At 34.3% G+C, this 20,214-nt stretch overlaps 1 long non-coding RNA gene across 1 annotated transcript in view; it reads left to right on the top strand.

Moving 5' to 3' along the window:
- The window catches only part of LOC116151843 (uncharacterized), a 45,817-nt gene extending 34,338 nt beyond the window's left edge, over window positions 1-11,479 (top strand). The window contains exons 2-3 of the long non-coding RNA XR_010379954.1: window positions 2,634-2,683; window positions 10,188-11,479. This is a non-coding gene — a long non-coding RNA (uncharacterized LOC116151843). The remainder of the gene's footprint in view (window positions 1-2,633; window positions 2,684-10,187) is intronic.
- The last annotated feature ends 8,735 nt before the right edge of the window (window positions 11,480-20,214 follow it).

Raw genomic sequence — 20,214 nt, 5'->3', positions numbered from 1 at the left:
ATATTCCCCATTGACATTCTCTAATGTATTAACTCTCCTGGAAGGAGTTGCATTAATTATTAGATATTTAATTAGATTTTCACTAATGGTGTAAACACAATATGAAAATTCACTTTGATCTGCATTGTCATTTAGAATTACTAATCAACTGAGAGGTATGAACAATCATGGCAGGAGACTGAAACTTCAGCATTGAGGGGTTTTTAAAATATGCTTGGCATCATTAGATGAACATATAGTCTCAATTACAGAATGTGAAATTCCATTAAATTATCCCATATGAGCCAATGCCCAGAGGACCATTTCTGATCAGGGTAGAATAACTCATTTTTGAGGACCTTAGGATGGAAAATTTCATATTTTAATGAAAAGTCACATCATGAATACTCTTTATTCCTTCACTGTAAAAGGCAGGAACTGTTATTCCCCTTCACTAAGAATAACAGTAGCTTGAAAAAATAAACAGATTTTGGATTTAAAAACTAGAAAAACTCTGTAATTTTTACTTATTTTGCCAGTGTTTTTCTTTAGAATTATTAATAGTAAAAATCACAAAGTCACTTGGGATCTATGTCCCACCCTTTGTTTTTAGTATTGGCTAAACGAGCTAACCCTGCCAATAACACATACCTTTGCCCACAACAGGCATGTGTGTGTGTGCCCCCACATGCACAACACAATGTATCCACACATCCTCCTTACTACTATTTATTGTAGTATAAAATCTCCTAAGTTTAGGACCAAAGTCATTGTTTTGAACTCTATGTCTCTGATGAAAACACAGAAATGAATTCTTCACTGCCTCTCCTATGAAACAGTCATTGTCAAATACTTCCACTGCTCTGTAACTACTGACTACATGTCTTTCACTATCTTAATAAGACCACATACTCCCAACATCAGGCACTGTGGTTTGAACCTCAGTCTATATACCATGTACATAACAAGGCCTAGCCCAGATTTGTTAAAATCTGTTTTCTGCAATAGGGCCATAGGTTTGATTGGGATAGTATCTTGCAAGGTCTCCTTTGATTTTTGTTTAAAATGAGTTTCTAATTCCTCAGTTGTTTTAGTTATGATTAGGTTTGCAAATCCAAATGAATTTGGAACAAACCATAATCAACATTTGTATGACTGAATCATAGAAATATGTGCACAATTGGTAACATATATACCAATTGGTGGTTGGTGTAAGTAGTCAGTTGTATTACAAAAAGCAATAATAAAATAAAGCAGGCACATGAAAAGTTCAGTAACATATACAAAAAGTTTATTTATGATCTATATAATTTTTCTTACTTTATCTGGGTAATTTTCTTTTTTTATCTATCAAATGATAGGATTAAGAAAGATAATTTTGAAAGTTCTCTTCATTTCCAAGAAAAATATAGTAGAACTTTAAAAATCTATACATTAATGGCATTTTCATTTATTTATACACAGTTCCTAAGTGTTTCTGGCCAGAAGTAGAAATTACCAGCTTAAATGTGTGTTGGTCTCCACTGTTCATTATCTAAAATTGAAGTAAATAAGTATTAAATATCATAACTATTAAAAACTCAAAGCACTGAATTTCCTTCCAACTAATTTTATCAGAGCAGCAGTTACATAAAATTCAAATCTATATTTATAATTTTCTTGGTAGTACAAGAACTTCAGAATTCCATGTAATAGAATTTGTAAGCTATCCACCTCTTTGTCTGTATGTGTCATGAACATTAAATTATTAATGTATTATCTTATAAGTCACAAATAAGGATTTAGTTAACATGATTATTGAAGTTTTTATGTAAATTGTGCATACTGCACTGTAAAAATTTGAAATCTACAATCATAGACTATAGAACAAGCAGATATACACAAGACAAGTTAAGCCCACACTGTTTCAAGAGGCTTCTATTTTTAAAATGTATTAAATATTTATTTTCACAGATTGATGTGTTTAGGCAAATCATTTTAAAATATGTTGTCACAATTACTTTGAAACAACAATAATTTTTATCATTATTGTAATTTTCAGTGTATATTCACATGTGATTCCAACAACTATGACACTGAGTTGCTGAAGTAAAATCAAACATTTTAGAAATAAAGAAATTAAAGGACAGGAAAATTAATTGACTTGCAGCAATTTTTTTATACTGTCATCTTGGCTAAGCTAGAATACTTTACAAGAATCCCCTATCCTGTATGATAGTTGGTTAACTGGCCCAAATAAGAAATTCTTTTTACAAATTTTGGAAGGGGAAAATAAAGCAGCTCATCTGAAATCTGTTAATTTAGAGGTACGAGTAACAAAGAGATACATGTGGATTCTAGCTAGTTCTTGCTGTCTTTGTCTCCACACCCACATCATCTTCCCAAATGAAAATCTTGCTGACCAAGAGCCACTGAGACCCAACAGATATGTGGAGACAGCAGCTTTCCATAATCTTTTGCACCAGGTCTCCTTTGCAGACCCACTTGGGCAGCCCAAACTGCTTTACTTCAAAGGGTTGGTTATTGTCTTTTCCATGAGCCTCCAATTCTCCCTTTTAGAAATTTATGACCCCAGCAATACACACAATTTGGGGAAGTGCTATCACATATCTAACCCCTTTTCACATAATACTCATATTTGTTTTCATTTTCAGATTGAATCTGACTGAGACATAACTTCGATGAGATCACACTGCTATTAAACGTCAGTATTGAAAATCAAATATTTCATACTATTTCTCAATCTTGAAAGAAAGAGTATTTCCAAAAAAAAAAAAAAAAGAGGAGTTGTTAAGGTATGTATTTACTGAAAAAAGAAGTTGGGAGCAAGGAATAAGAGGTTTCAAGAGAGATAGAAGTGAGAAAAAAGGAGATAATCTAGCAGGAGAGAATGATTCATGCTTAAGAATGTTTTCATGGTAGCCAATGCTAACTACCAGGTGGCTGATTATATCAGGAAATACTGGAATAATTGATAACATGGAAAACTTTCAAAGCTTCATGCCCTTAACTTTCATTGAAGATGAAAATGTCCTGATTTTGTATATAGGCTAAATGTCCTCATATATGTGTGTGTGTGGATTTAATCCAAATTTCAGTGGATTAAACAACAAAGATTTAGAATTTACTCTAGCAAAGTCTGTATCCAGATAAGAAGCAAGATGAACTGTCCCACAACCAGCAACTCAGTGATTCAGAATACAAGGAAAGTACCACCATCTTGAAGCAACATCATATGGAGATTACTGCCTCCTGATGGGCATCTCAGAAAAAGAGGCACCTGCAGAGCCATTGCTGGTTTTTCCATGCTTTGTGCCAAAACTTATACATGTAAATTTGACTCATGGCCATTGGACAAAGCTAATCACATGACCTTAATGATCTTCAAGTCGATAAATAATGTAGTCTTGCTGGTGCACAGAAAGGATACTGATGAACACTGATAATATTCTTTCCATAAAGCTTAATATTTGAAATAATTGACTTTGGCATAGGGCTTTATGATATTGGTCATATTAGTTAAATTATCTTTTCCTCAATTTTCTCATTAATAAAATGGAAGGCAGTAATATTCCCCTATTAGAAAAATTAGGGAATCAAATGCAGGCATATAACACTCAATAATATTAGACATTATCAAAATCATCATTATCATCATCATCATTCTCTATATCTCTAGTCTTTGACAACATGTATCACTAAGGCTGATAGATTTTGACAAAAAAAAATAAAATATTAGAGCTGGAAAGAATTTTAGAAATTACCTACTCTGATCCTGTCCTTTCATTTATGAGAAAAGAGATGTCCATCATTTAAGTGACCTACCTGGGCCCAAATCTCCTTAACAGCAAAATTGGAAACAGATGTCTAAGTCCAGTGTCCTTTGTTCTCAAGATAGGGAAATTAGAACTTTCTATCAAGCATAGACTGAAGATATCCAACTCTTTCGTATACTGCTAAATCTGTTCCATGTTACCTTTGTTCATTTTACTCTATCAATTAATTGACATTTTGTAATTAATTAAAATCTTCCCAAAGGTGTCAGCTTAATGATTTTATAAGCATGGCAGAAATATGTTGATATAGTAAAGCCCTTATTGCCTGAGCAAATGCATTTTCCAATTTCTAAGATCTAGTCACCCAAGGAAATTTTGCTTACTGTGTTAAAATTAGGGATTTTCATGGCGGGAAATGAACAAGAAAAAATTAAAAAGTTAAACTGTTAATAGGTCAGTTTACTTAAAATATTTAATTATTGAAAGAAAGTAGTATTTGACTTATACTGATACAAATGATTTTTTATTCTCCCATTTCCACCAAAAAAGAAAAAAGATGCTATTAGAATTGTATGGTTCGATAAAACCTTACAGAACACAAAATCAAGAATATAACTACGATTCTTGCCATTATGAACTTTCTTTGGGGAAGAAATTTGTATCATCTGGAAATATATGAATAAGACAGAAAAGGCCAGGTGACAAAAACACATTAAATTGCTTAATAAATGGATAAAACTTAAAATGTTAAATGCCAAAATGTCAAAATTCCACTTCAAGTTTAGGAATGCTATTTTGAAAGACTTTCCAAAGCATTTTACCACTTTATCTATGAAATCAAAAATTTCTTTTTAATCAATCACTTACAGATGCATAAGAACCTCATTCAGACTCACAAAAAGACCAACCAAGAAATATGTTTGCTATATCCATGGCATGTTGCTGACACAATTGAGAAAAAAAGAGAGAGTGATGACTCTGTGTGTGTGTGTGTGTGTGTGTGTATGTGTATGCATGTTTTCGGGGAGGGGCAGGAGGTTTGAAGGTGAAGTAGACAGGGAAAAAAGAGGCTTTGTTTATGGTGTTTTAACTTAACAGATAATAAAAACACTGATGAAAATTTGTTTAAATCTGCAATGTTTCATCATTACAAAGAATGGAAATCAAAATGCATTAAGGTTAAAGAAACCTAGATGCTAAAAATAGAAAGATGTGTTGCATAAATGAACTGCATCTAAAAACTGTTATTCTCATTAATGTGTATTAAGAATCACAATTTCTGAATCACGGCCATTCTGACTGGTGTGAGGTGATACCTCATTGTAGTTTTGATTTGCATTTCTCTGATAATTACCGATATTGAGCATTTTTTCAGGTGCATATTGATCATTTGTATGTCTTCCTTCGAGAATTGCTTGTCTAGGTATTCTGCCCATTTTTGGATTGGCTTGTTTATTTTTTTCTTATTGAGTCATATGAGCTGCTTATATATCCTGGAGATCAAGCCTTTGTCGGTTTCACTTGCAAAAATTTTCTCCCATTCCATAGGTTTTCTTCTTGTTTTATTTTTGGTTTCCTTTGCTGTGCAGAAGCTTGTAAGTTTCATTAGGTCCCATTTGTTTATTCTTGCTTTTATTTCTTCTAGGAGAAAATTTTTTAAATATATGTCAGATAATGTTTTCCCTATGTTTTCCTCTAGGAGGTTTATTGTATCTTGTCTTATGTTTAAGTCTTTAATCCATTTTGAGTTGATTTTTGTATTTGGTGTAAGGGAGTGTTCTAGCTTCATTGTTTTACATGCTGCTGTCCAGTTTTCCCAACACCACTTGCTGAAGAGACTGTCGTTATTCCAATGTATATTCTTGCCTCCTTTGTCAAAGATGAGTTGACCAAAAGTTTGTGGGTTCATTTCTGGGCTCTCTATTCTGTTCCATTGGTCTATATGTCTGTTTTGGTACCAATACCATGTGTCTTGATGACTGTAGCTCTATAGTATTGTCTGAAGTCTGGGAGAGTTATTCCTCCAGCCTCTTTCTTTCTCTTCAGTAATGCTTTAAACAAAAACAAACAAACAAACAAAAACAAAGCGTAAGTAAAGGACATAAATAGACTCACAGACAGAGAATACAGACTTGTGGTTACCAGGGGGGTGGAGGGTGGGAAGGGATAGACTGGGATTTCAAAATTGTAGAATAGACAACACTGTATAGCACAGGGAAATATACACAAAATTTTATGATAACTCACAGAGAGAAAAATGTGACAATGAGTGCGTATATGTCCATGAATAACTGAAAAATTGTGCTGAACACTGGTAAAAATAAAAAATAAATAAATAAAAAAAAGAATCACAATTTCAATTTATTTGTCAATTATTCCTGAGTTAAATGAAAAATAAAATTAAAAAGTCACAATACACTGTATTATATCTTACAGAACAGAATGGGTCTTTAAACAGAACAGCAATGAGTTCGGGGAAGTACACAAGGCAGAAGTCAGAAAGGCTAGTTAGGAAAGTACTGAAGTTGACCAAGAGAGAATGTAAAGGGTTATAAAAAGGTGGATTTATTCAAGAATTATTAAGGAGATAGAATTGATGGGCTTATGTACTATTTAAAAGTAGGACATGAAGTTGGCAAATATAGATTGACCTTCATTCAAGATTCTTGCTGGAGTAACTGAGTCAAAGGAGTGACTTACAGCAATAGAGGGTGGGGAAGAGATAAGAAGATAGGGAAATGCACCAAGTGTACTGAATTCAGTTTTAGATATGTTGGGTAGTCTGTGCCTGATTTTAGAAGACATATGCAATTTTGGTATATAAATGAGTACTAGTTTAAACCACAGTTTTGATATTATTCCAAAACTGTATATAAAGGACGATCCTTAAGAAGACCAGCATTTTAGGCATTATAGGGGATGATAAATCCAAATTTTTTAGAGACATAATAAAGATGAAAGAGCCTGAAAAGAATACTGGATTTGATAAAGAAAAGAAAAGGCTATGTATTAACCGATGAGGCCTGTATAATACCACAAACTAGATGGCTTAAGCAGCGATTTATTGATTAGGATGCTAAAAGTCTGAGATCTAGGTGTTAGTGGGGCTGATTCCTTCTAGGGTTTCTCCCCTAGTTTCTGGTGCTTTTCTGGCAGTCCTTAGCGTTCCTTGGTGTGAAGAAGCATTGCCCTGATCTCTACCTTCATTTCCACGTGGCATTCTCCCTGTGTCCATGTGTATCCATGCTCTAATATTCCCTTTTCACAGGGACTCCGTTCGTATTAGGTTACAGACCCACACTAGCCCACCATGATTTCATGTTCACTAATCACACCTTCAACAGCTTTATTCCATATAAGGTCACATTCTGAGGCAGCCAAGTTTTAGACTTCAGCATACAAATTATACAGGGACACATTTCATTCTATAACAAAATTCTAGCTCAGTGGTAGAGTGCATGCTTAGTATACACAGGATCCTGGGTTCAATCCCCAATATCTTCATTTAAACAAACAAACAAACAAATAATAAATAGATAGATAAATAGATAGATAGATAGATAGATAGATAGATAGATAGATAGATAGATAAATACCTCCCCATCAAAACAAAATTTAAAAAATATGACCACAAGGAAAGTCATTTTTACTAACCAGTTTCAATTGGTAGTAGAGGCTGATGTTGAAAATTGTTTACTTAGTTTAAAAGATAAACTAGAGACAATAAATTTAAACTCATTTAAAAAGGCACTTGGATTTGAAGTGAAGGTCAATTATAAAGACACATTTAGAAGAGGGAGTTTGATCTTGAATTAAATATGAGAAAAAAAAATAGATGTTCAATTTTTTATTTAATTTGGCCTACCTGAAATTTCTTTTGAGAAAGTAAACTGTGGAGATAGATCTGGGCTGCCTGGATCTATTTCTGGAAGTAACATGATCTAGCAGAACGAGTAAGAGATTGGAGTCACAAGATTCACTGTGTGGTTCTGAATCTGAAATCTAAACTGTGCAACTTTGAACATGTTTACTGACCTCTCGGACTCACTTCTCTTCAATTGTAGATAATAGCATTCCTGCACCAGAATGTTATGACAATTAAATATTATTATGTTGTCTAAATGCACTTTTTATCAAAATATTATATGTGTATACTATTTTTTATATTGTCAGCATCATTTTATTCTGTCTTATGTTCCCTCATATTAAAATTATTTGTGGTAGCTATAAAGCTTTTATAAACATTTAGAAAATGCAGAATTTGACTTCCTCTGATTGCCAGAGCATAGGAAGGATTGTTAGAAACATAACCATATTTCCAAAATACTACATCTTATTGTCTTAAAATACGAAAGGAATGTATTACTATAAAAATGTGTTGTATTGTGGCAATGGCAGAAACAAATCATAAGAAAACTTTATGAACATCACTCAAGACACAGAATGTGCAAACCAAATGTCAGCAAAAACAGAAACATTTTTGAATTTAATAAAATAGTTCAATTGCATTCTGGTGCATGGACATCAAACCACAGGAAATATTAATAGCTATTTTACTCACACTTATAATTCAATAAAATGTAATTTTATATCCTTTTTAATATCAGAAAACACTAATAAGATGGATTGATTAAATTAGATTTGAGTAATGACAATATGTCATAGAGAAAATCGGAAACCACGTTGTTTCAATCACAAAAGCCCTCATTGTTTGCTTCCCCAAGCTAAAAGCAGATAATGGCCTTTAAAGATTGATATGAAAATTTTGAAATTGTGAATTTTCTCATGTTAAAGTGTTCTATTTTTTCTACACAGGGAATTAAAATGTGTTCAATTTGTATTCTATTTACCTGTAACATCAGGTTTTCTGACAGACTATAACACTGCATAATTTGTCCAAAAGTTTAATTGAATTAAACTAAATATCTAAGGAGATATATTATATATATCTATAATACTATTATATATATAATACTAAAAAGTAGCTTATTTTGGGGGGTACACATTGTAAGAGGAGTAGTAATGTATCGTGTCATATTCCAGAGCATTCTGTGCCCACCATCCCCTACAGCCATCCACAGGTAGTGTGATTGCCCTGATCACCTACTGCAATTACCCCACAAGCATGCTGCATGTAAGAAGCATGACCTCAGTGTTTCACATACAAAAGGGAAACTTAAATCGTCTTAGTGCTGTGCTTAGACATTTACACTGAATCTGTCATTCTAGCCAGTGGCAGAATTCTCCAGTTGAGTATGCTACCGAGTTTCCTATTAAAACAATTATCTTCACCCAGCATCTTCATGATATGTATATGTTAGTGATCAAAATGCTCAAGTACACTTCTGCAAGAAAGTACATGTATTGAGGAACACATAAAAAAAGGAAGTACCCTCAAATAATTTGTCCTATTGATTGAGTATATTTACACCTTGTCTCTTTCCCAAAACAAGTGGAAATATTTCTTCTTCTACTTTCCCTTTGAATGCAAATTACTAAGGATTTATCTCCTGGAAAATGGGAAGAATGTATTACTCACCTCTACAGTAAAGTGTATAGTATAATACACTATAGTATAATATAATATGTAGCATACATGTTGTAGCATGTATAACATAACATATTCTATATGTGGCATGTGTATGTGTGGTAAAGTTGTTCATGATGGTTGTTGAAATACTTGTCATCTTCTCATTGTACTATGAGTGTCTGGGGGTCTGTAACACATCACAATTTTATCTATATTTTGTTCTCTTCTAAAGTAATTATCAGGACTAACACAGATCTTGATATGCATTAAGTCCGACCAACATTTACTCAATGAATAGCATCATCCAAATATATTTAAAATGAAATACAGCTACCTGTCCCATGCTCTAGCACAAACTTAAAGGAACCAAAAATAATTATAACAATCACATAACATCCTGAAGGCCTTCAGTGTCGAGGACTGAGCAGTGTCTAAAGTTTCTTTAGAACACACTTCAACTCTTTCACAATAGATCAATTTTGCTTTTGGCATCTGAGAAATATTTTCTCCTATGAATGAGCAGCTGACTTACTGAGAGCAAGTGACGTTAGAGCAGAGGAAGGCAGGACAAAAATGCCTACTCTTGATTCTGATACTCACTTTTCTTTTCTGTGAGACAAGGGTTGAGAGTCATAAAACTACAGGTTTATAAGAGGATTTACACTGATTCTTTATTAAAGGAGATGTGGGCCAGACTGCCAGTTATCTATCATTCAATGTCTACTGCTCCTTTCCTGGGTAGAAATGATACTTGTACTTATCTGGGAACATTTCCCAGCATGACTTGTAGCTAGATTTAGTGACTAAATTGTAGTCAGTCACATATAAAAGTAAGTGTCACTTGTTCTTTGAGTACAATTTTAAAGGGTTTCAATGCCCTTCTTCATCCTTCTTCTTTTCAGCTGCCCCAGATACATATGCACTGGCTTGAGGACCAGCATATTGAAGGAACTTGAAAATGGAAGACCACCTCCACCCTACTGCCCTCTTCAACAGAAAAGCAATCGGGACTGGTTCCTGACATTGTGCCCTGTGGAGCTGTCATTACAGCTTAATCACTCCACTCACCAGAGAACTCGACATATCACATCACACGTCTTAAGACTATTTAGGATGATGGCACACATTCCAAGCCAACTTTATGATTTCCTTTTTGGTGATATCCTCCTGTTGAAAAGTAAAATGTCCTCTCAAAGGTTGTTTTCTGACGTTGGTTATTTTAAGTGTCCCCTATCAGATTGCCATTCTCCCCTCTCTTTTCTCATGTTCTCCTCTGAATGGATATCCATCCCTTTGTCATCATTTTGTCTAGTTTTCTGATATCCTAACCATTCTCTTAATTTCCAGTTCCACCTCCTGTATACAAGGAACATTATTCTGGAAGACACTTCCCTGAAACCTGAGTTTCAACAGAAACTTGGGGGCAAGGATTCTGCCCATACAGTGAGAACAAGCAATTATAACCTTAAGAGAGTATGGGAATTCTGATGTCACTACTCCATGATTCTTTATTTTCAGTCAATAAATAACATGTACCTCTGATGATGGCTGTATGGTCAGGCAACTCAAGATGGCTTCTCTCTATACATCTCCTGCTTGACTGGTGCCTGCTTCACCTACACACAACTCATAAGACTGATCTTCCTTCATATTCACCCCAGGCCCCAGCTAATGACTGTTCTAGATTTAGATCAGAACTCACCACTATGCTTATCCAAGGGGTGGTGAGAGGCATGACCCTGTGCTGATTACCCTCGTAACCAATGAGCCAACCTGACATCAACTCCCCTATGACTGGTAACCTATTCTTCCCCACCAGGAGCAAAGACTGCCATCATGTCCTGCCCTCCAGCTCCCACACATGGCAGGATGTTGCTCCAGGACTTTGCTTCAGATGTGTAAGATCACCCTAATCATTAAACTATTGATTATCTCTGTTGCTGACTCTGGGATCTTTCTCAGGTCTTGAAGCTGGGCAAGTACAGGGCTTGTAGACCTGCAGAGTGCAGTCCAGTGCTGACATAGCTAATTAATACCCTCACATAAAACACTTCGTTTATATAAACATAATGTAACTAGTAGCCAAATTGGGTTCAAAAGAATGGAAATACATGGAGATCAGAAGCAACCTTAGCTCTAGGGTCCTCAGAAAGCCCAGATTCAGTGGGATATCATGGTACAGCACAAGGTTTGTGGGGAGAAATGAATAGCAGGCACAGCTTTGCCCATTTCTTATCTAATTCTCAATAGTTCCTTCTGCTATTGGACCAACCTGGGATGTGTCTATGTCCATTCAAATACTATCCCTTTCTGAAACTCTTATGAAAATTTCAGTGCACATCATGTTAATTATGATGTTTCACTCATGATGCCACTTAAACTTATCATCATCTTGCATTGTTTCAAAATATTGAATGTATGTAATTACTCTAATTATTTATGTTGCCTTATTTTAGTTGTGATGGTTATATATTTTTCCAGGTTTATTTTCTTCTCTTGTAAAACTGTCTGCTGAAGCAAAGTAGATCTACCCAATGTTTCACAATGATACCCTGTACATTTTGCCTTCCCAAAATGTTACTTTAAATATTCTATTTGAAGAGTTTTCTCTCTCTTCTCACTCTGTGTGAATAGTGTTCATCCTTCAAAAACCAGTCAATGCCAGTGACTTCAAAAGGGTCATTCCTCTCACAAAAGTGTATCTGACCTTGTGAGTATGCTTTTTCTCAGAAAAAAAAATCATGAATTTGCATAATTTGTTTGGCAGTTTCTATATGCTGGTATATCTTATTTTATTGTGCTTCACTTAACTGTACTTTGCAGATACTGAGTTTTTTCTTTACAAATTGAAAGTTTGTGGCAACCTGGTCTCTGGCAAGTCTATCACTGCCATTTTTCCACATTGTATCTCTCTGTCACACTTTGGTAATTTTCCCAGTATTTCAAACTTTTTCATTATTATATTTGTTATGGTGACCTGTGATCTTTGATGTTACTATTGTAATTGTTTCAGATTGCCATGAACCCCACTCACATGAGATGAAAACCAGATTCACAGATGCTGTGTGTGTTCTGACTGCTCCATTGACTTGACTGTTCCCCCATCTCTCTTTCTTTCCTTGGGCCTCACTATTCCCTGAGACACAATAATATTTAAATTAGATGAGTTGATAACCCTACAATGGCCTCTAAGTGTTCAAGTGAAAGAGGAATCAATCAATATTTTGCTATTAATTATTATTTATTGTTATTTTAAGAAATTGCCAGACATCTCAAATTTCAGCAACTGCTAGCCTGATCTGTCAGCATCGAGGCAAGACCCTTCACAAGTAAAAAAATTATGACTCACTGAAGGCTCAGATGATGGCTAACAGTTTTTAAAGTATTTTTAATTGAGGTATGTGTATTGCTTTTTTAGATATAATAGTATTGCAAGCTAAATAGACTACAATGTAGTATAACATAAATTTTATATGCACTTGGGAACCAAAAACATTATGTGGCTCATTTTACTGTGATATGTGCTTTATTGTAGTTGTCTGGAATTGAACATGCAATATCTTTGAGATATGCCTGTATGCCTCCTTCTATCATGTATCTAATTATGTCCCTATGGATCTACTTTCATATCTTCACATATATCACTTAGTTTGTAAATGCTAAGAAAGTTAATACAATTTGAGGTACCACTTCACACCTACCAGGATGGCTATCATTAAAAAAAAAAAAAAGACAGGCAATAACAGAAAAGAATGTGAAGAAATTGGAAAATTCATACATTGCTTGGAGTCGGGGGAGATGTAAAATGGTGAAGCCAATTTGTAAGGCAGCTAGTTCTTCAAAAAGTTAAAGAAAGAATTATCATATTATCTAGCAACTCCACTGTCATGCCCAAGAAAATTTTAAAAATACATTCAAAAATTTGTACACAAATATTCACAGCATCAGTATTCATGATAGCCCCAAAATGGAAACAAGCCAAAGACTATCAACAAGTAATTTTGTAAATAAAATATGGTACATCCATAGAATACAATATTATTTGGCCATAAAAAGAATGTAGTTCTGATTATGCTAAGTGAAAGGAGTCATACACAAAAAGCCACATATTGGATAAAATTTATATGAAATGTTTAGAATAAGTAGGATGATAGAGGCAGAAAGTAGGTCAGTGAATGTCAGGGGCAATAACCAACTGATATATGGTTGAATAGAGGACTGACTAAATTATAAATAATAAGATAAAGGGGTACTTTGAAACAATCCAATCCAATTTTCCTCTTTTTGTTTATTAATTTTGTTGGCCTTCTTTTTTCTTTTAAATTTTTTAGTTTCTTTCTTTCTTTTTTCTTTCTTTCTTTCTTTCTTTCTTTCTTTCTTTCTTTCTTTCTTTCTATATTTCAATTGAAGTAAAGTCAGTTTACAAAGTTGTGTCAATTTCTGGTGCACAGCATAAAGTTTCTGTCATATATGTATTCATACATATATTTGTTTTCATATTATTCTTCATTATAGGTTACTACAAAATACTGAACATACTTCCCTGTGCTATACAGAAGAAACTTGTTGCTTATATATTAAATATATAATAGTACATATATCTACAAACTCCTAATTTATTCATTCCCACCTCCTTTCACCCTAGTAACCATAAGTTTTTTTCTATGTCTGTGAGTCTATTTCTGCTTTGTAAAGAAGTTCATTTGTGTGTTTATTTTTAATTTGTTTTAGATTCCACATATGAGTGATATCATATATAACTTTCTTTTTCTTTCTGGCTTACTTCACTTAGAATGATAACCTCCAGGTCCATCCATATTGCTGCAAATGACATTCTTTTATTCTTTTTATGGCTGAGTAGCATTCCATTGTATAAATATTCCACAGTTTCTTTATCCAGCCATCTGTCAATGGACACTTAGGCTGCTTCCATATCTTGGCTACTGTATATAGTGCTGCTATGAATATTGTGGTGCATGTATCTTTTTGAATTAGAGTTATCTCCAGATATATGCCCAGGAGTGGGATTGCTGAATCATATTGTAAGTTTATTTTTAGTTTCTGTTAAGGAATCTCCATATTGTTTTCCATAATAGCTGTACCAAACTATATTCTCACCAGCAGTGTGTGAAGGCTCCCTTTTCTCCACACTCTCTCTTCCGTTTATCATTCATGGACTTTTAATGATTGCTTTTGGTAGTGTGGCCATTTTAACAATATTAATTTCTCCAATCCAAGACCATGGGATATCTTTCAATTTCTCTGAGTTATCTTTAATTTCCTTAATTAATGTTTTGTAGTCCTCCTGATACAAATCTTTCTCCTCCTTGGTCAGATTTATTCCTAAGAATTTTTTTTTAATTGGATGAGATTTTAAAAGAGATTGTTTCTTTACTTTCCTTTTCTGATATTTCATTGTTAGTGTGAAGAAATGCAACTGAATTGTCAATGTTAATCTTGTATCCTGCTATCTTGCCAAATTTTTTTTATCAGATTTATTAGTTTTTGTGTGGAGCCTTTAAGGTTTTCTATATATAGTTTCATGTAATCCACATTTAGTGACAATTTTACTTCTTCTCTTTGAATTTAGATTCCTTTTATTTCTTTTTCTTGTCTGATTGCTGTGGCCAGGACTTCCACTACTCTGTTGAATAGAAGTGATGAGAATGGGCATCTTTGTCTTGTTCCAGATTTTAGAGGGAAGGTTTTCACCTTTTCACTGTTGAGTATTATGCTGGCTGTGGGTTTGTTATAAATAGCTTTCATTATGTTGAGATATGTTCCTTCTATGCCCACTTAGGTAAGAATTTTTATCATAAATGAGTTTTGAATTTTATCAAATGCTTTGTCTGCATCTACTGAGATGATCATGTGATTTTTGTCCTTTCTTTTGTTGATGTGGTGTATCACATTGTTTGATTTGTGTATATTGAACCATCCCTGGGATGAATCCAAATTGATCATTGTGTATGATCTTTTTTATGTGTTGTTGGAGTGAGGGATTTTTGCATCTATGTTTATCAATGATATTGGCCTATAATTTTCTTTTTTGGTAGTATATTTACCTGGTTTTGATATTGGGGTGATGGTGACTTTGTAGAATGAGTTTGGTAGTATTTCCTCCTCTTCAATCTTTTGGAAGAGTTTGAGAAGGATCAATATGTGTTCTTCTCTGTATGTTTGGTAGAATTCCCCAGTGAAACCAAATGTAAATTTTCTTTGCATTCATCATAGGATGTGTTAAAGCCTATAGGACTACCATTCTAAAGCAAATAGATATACTAATGGGCTAACATAATTAAAAAACAGGGTAACCACAAATCAAAAGCAGGGTACACAGACCCACGGTTGATGCCAAACCCATCCCCAATGTGCACCAAATCTCCACTCATTTGTCTTAGAGGCACAGGTCCACAAATGCACCAGGAGAGCAAATCAACCACCTCTGCCTGGGACTAGAATGACAGTCTTGCCTGTGATGTTGCAGGGCCCCTGGGTAACGGTTCATGTTTCAGCCCCTCCTCTGCCCAGAAGACAAGCACCAGCAGTTGTACCCCTCCAGAGCAAGCTGAGAAGATGGCTGTGACTGAACCCCACCTCTCTTCTCACAAGAATGCTCATCAACATTGGTGCAGAGCAATACCCTGTGCACTAGTGGAGATGGCAGCTATGAAGGTTGCAATGCACCCCTCATCCCACATGCAATGGTGCTTTCTATGGAGGGACCCAGATTGATTTGCACTCTCTTCTAGCCACAGCCCACACCACACTCCAGGCTCCTGAGGCTGCCTGTGTGCAGTCAACCCCAGTCCCCTCCCCAGGCTCATCCATGGAAGACTGAGTTGCAGCAGCTCAGCCCAGCCTGTCCCCACTGGCATGCATCTTAGGCTAGGGTTCACAGTGACTCTCATTGCTGTTTTCTCTTAGTTCTTTCTGCTAAGCTGCTGTTGCTGCCTCCTCTAAACCTCTGAAGCTCCTGTTCTGTCCCTGTGGATCTCTTTGCTGGAGAGGGAGCTTCCCAGGGTGAGGGCACTTTTCTTTCTATGCTGCTCTCTCTCTGTGAAGCATATCATGCACCAATTTCCTTTTTCTTTCTTTTTTTCCTCTACCTGGTTTTGTGGGGCTTTCCTTGTATTTCCAAAGTAAGAGAAATTATGTCAAATTTCAGGAGTTATTCTGTGTGAATTGTTCTGTATTTGTATATAATTTTTGGTGTGTTCATGGGACAGGGTGAGCTATGTGTCCTTCTACTCTGTCATCTTGGCAATCCCTTTTCTGGTCTTCAAACTGCCATAAATTTTCTTAACAAATAACACCAACTGTAAGTGCATAGCAGTTATATGACTGTCCACTGCTGTGCTTCCCTAAAGAGTCATAAAGAATGTGAATGGATCTACACTTAAAAGTGCAAGTATTCAATCTTTGATCTCAATTTTTCAAAGACATTCCTTGCAGTTGCAGTCAGTGCTTGGATGTGTGGCTGAATTGCAAGAATTCAGTCAGTGAGTTTATTGATGTTGAACAGCAGGAACTTGTAAATACAGACAGTTGAAATTGCCAGTTTACTGATGAACCCTTGCATGGGTAAGCAGTTGAAAGTCTCCTGCAGTCAGCCTTGCTGAGCAATCCCTGGTAAATTGGTAGAATTTCTTAACTTTTTTCTCCCAGTTTTCTGCCCTAAAGAAGTCAAATACAATTCCTTGGTTTGACCCATTTTAATTATTCACAAGAAGTACGATGCACAAAATTTTGCAAATGATAACTCAAGATTAATATAAAAGAAAGAGAAACAAAATATGAGGTCAAGCTATGGCCAAAGGTGTTATTTTAAATACCAACATCTAAAATTTAATATGGAAATATCCTATCTTTTGTTTCTAAAGTTATTAAATGAAAATAATTCACCTTATCCCACAGGAAAACCACATAGCATTCAGATATGAAGACACGAATATATCTGAGTCCTTTTTAAGACTCAAATAAGCTGAATCATCTATAGAAGCAAGTACTGATATTGCCAAGTACTGCACTTCTTTTCATTAAAGGCTTTTCAAAATTTGCTCATGACAGGTAGCTGAAGTATATTTTAAGTTAGTGTGTTACTTTTTCTTTCTACTTTGTTAGTAGAGATTTCATATCCTTTCACTCATATCAATTTTTATTTAACATGCAAAAGAATTGCAGGGAAATGAGCAAACTGCATAAATGATGGTTATTTACTGAAATGGCCAAACTCCCTTAGCCAAGCACTTCCCTTTAGCATAGTTTAATTTAGTATAGTTTAATTTTGTACTGAGAAACAAAGCTGACCTTATGCTTGTGTTTTGGAATTTGCATTTACACAAGTTTAGTAAAACAGTATTATTCTATTTGTATTATGTTATCACAACCTTTCAAAAGTGTATCTCAAAAAAGTAACTATTTTTATTATTAAGAGATGTCCCAACAAGATGTCATAAAAAATGACATCTAGAACAGACTGTGAAATAAATGTTTTAAGGAACAATTAGGCCCTTTGTCCCATTCAGTTTCTTGCTGATTAATTTTAACTACCATTAATTGAATTTATCTTCAGCATGCTGAGTAAAAAAATCTTAAAATCAAATCTTTTGTATAGAAAATATTTTTTCTATTTCTCCTGTTACAATGGTGAAATAAAGAGACATTACATCCTGAGTTTTTGCTGGTGATTATCAGTTATAGGAAAGTACATAAATGATAAAAACAAATAGTAGTAAATATTTGTTTAATCAGTCTATGTTTAAGTAAATTGTGTTGTCCAGATGTAATAAAAAGTCAATAGTTTAAGATCCTGTTTCTTCTTTCATTATTTATGTGTTCACAGAAAGTTTATTTAATCTTCCTAAACCTTGATGTTTTCACCTTGGAAAAAAAAAAAAAGCTAAACTAAATTCTGGGGATAACAGAACCAGTGTTGGAGAATTAAGGAGATAATTTATTTTAGGGCCTGACATGTAACAGTTTGACTACAAATCCTTCCTTCCTTCCCTCCTTTTCCTCTTTCACTCCCTCTCATCTTCCTCTCTCCCTCTCTTCCCTACTTTCTTCTTATTCTGTCCTGATTTTATTAATCAGATTTGCTAGCTAGCAGGACCATTTTACTACCTCTGTATATCTAGTAATCCACAATTATAGCCATCTTATTCTACATTATATTAGTGTGATAAGCACGCATATAGATTACTTTTATCAAATATGTAACTTATTATAGTTTTGATTTTAAGTTAATTAGCTATTTAATTCAGATTGTCCATCATTTCTTAGAAGTCACTGAGTATTCGTTCCAACACTTAAATGAGATATGTAACCAATGGAATTTTTTCAACAGAATTGTGAAATTGAATTTTAGCAGTGACATGCAATAGTTTTGTGGATATTTATTGATAGAAGTTTGTAAGATCTCTTCTGTAATGTATACAGTGTGTACATTTTTTCCACCTGTCCAAGAACTCCAGGCTTTGAAATGTGAGGTTCCAATGGATCATGTGTTAAACTGCATTGGTTGCTTGATCCTTATAAAAGCATGTTTAGTCATTGCTATTTTTGGTAGTGGTTTTACCAAAAGAATCTGACAAATTTAATTGTGATAGTTAACAAATAATTGATAGATTATGTGTTATCACATAACATAGAATGAATAATTGAATGCAAAAAATTCAGCATGACTACTTCTACTCTATTGAAGTGTTCATATTGACAACTACCTTCTCCTTATACTATAGTTACATTTAGTTAAATGTCTTGAAAAACATTATTTGGAAAACTCAAGGTTCTTGGGTGCCAGAACCTTTAATGTGCAATTCATTTTCACAATTTATGATTCTAAGAGAGTTGCTCCAAGTCAAGATGAGGGAATCTGTTAATCAAAATTAGCAGAAAGCTACAGAAAGGACTGCTTCCAGGTAGTTTTCTTTTTTCAAAGACACACAGGCATTGTGTGAACAAGACACTTCTGTTGTTTTTGTTTTTGAGTTAAGATTTTATTGCTGAATTCTGATCAAGATAATTTATACATTCTAAACTTGCACTGAATGAAGGGAAAATCTGCACAAGATGGATTGGTTAGATGGAACTTTGTATTCTCTTTTGAGAAGTGTGTGTCCCTTTACTTTTGCATATAGATCAAGAACAATACTTCAAGGCATTCTCACCAACAGCAAGCAGATCTCCAATTTAGAGTGTCTTGTCTTGCTTTTAATTTGTATTTAGAGTGTACCTTATTCTAATTGGGAAGTTGTAGTCTCACTTCTGTAAGTGGAACAGTGAAGATGTTTGTGTCTGAACTTGTTACATGTTGGTATTATTGTGTCTGTTGGGGACTGGGAAATAAGTAAGCTTAATAAATTGATTCAATTTTGAGTGTGTTTGAATTTAATGAAACAAATTGTACTGATTGATTCTCAACACTTTAATTACAGGTAAATTTCAGATCACTGAATAGTTTTACTTATATCAGGGCATCACAGATAGGATAGAATATGTTGTAATATTTTGGGGGGGTACTGTTATTTTGGTTTTCACACTATTTAAAAGTTTTATCTCCATCTCCACCAAGGACAAAGGGACAAGAATACAGTTGTTTAGAAAATGATACATTTGTAGACCATCTGCTCTTTGCATAGAACTGCATGAGCATTTGCTTATAAAAAGGAATTATGCTCCTCTTTTTAGTGTGCAGATTAAAGACAAGCCAGGAGAGAAAATGTTAATGCAGACAATGAGAGGGCAAAAGCAATATGATTTGTTAATTACTACAGGAATGTAAAATAAAGGTGGAAAGGTACATCAGTGAAGGTTAACCTAAATCTTGAATTGTGAAACAAGCTATAACCGTGTAATTAAGCTGAACTATTTACAATTGTTCAAATGCTTTGAATTTTTTAATCTCAAATCCTTTGCTCAGAATGT

Source organism: Camelus dromedarius, unplaced genomic scaffold (assembly GCF_036321535.1).
Source record: "Camelus dromedarius isolate mCamDro1 unplaced genomic scaffold, mCamDro1.pat HAP1_SCAFFOLD_114, whole genome shotgun sequence".
In the NCBI taxonomy this organism is placed as follows: Eukaryota; Metazoa; Chordata; class Mammalia; order Artiodactyla; family Camelidae; genus Camelus; species Camelus dromedarius.
Note: the sequence above shows the minus strand (reverse complement) of the source record. Positions and strands in the feature narration are given on the sequence as shown.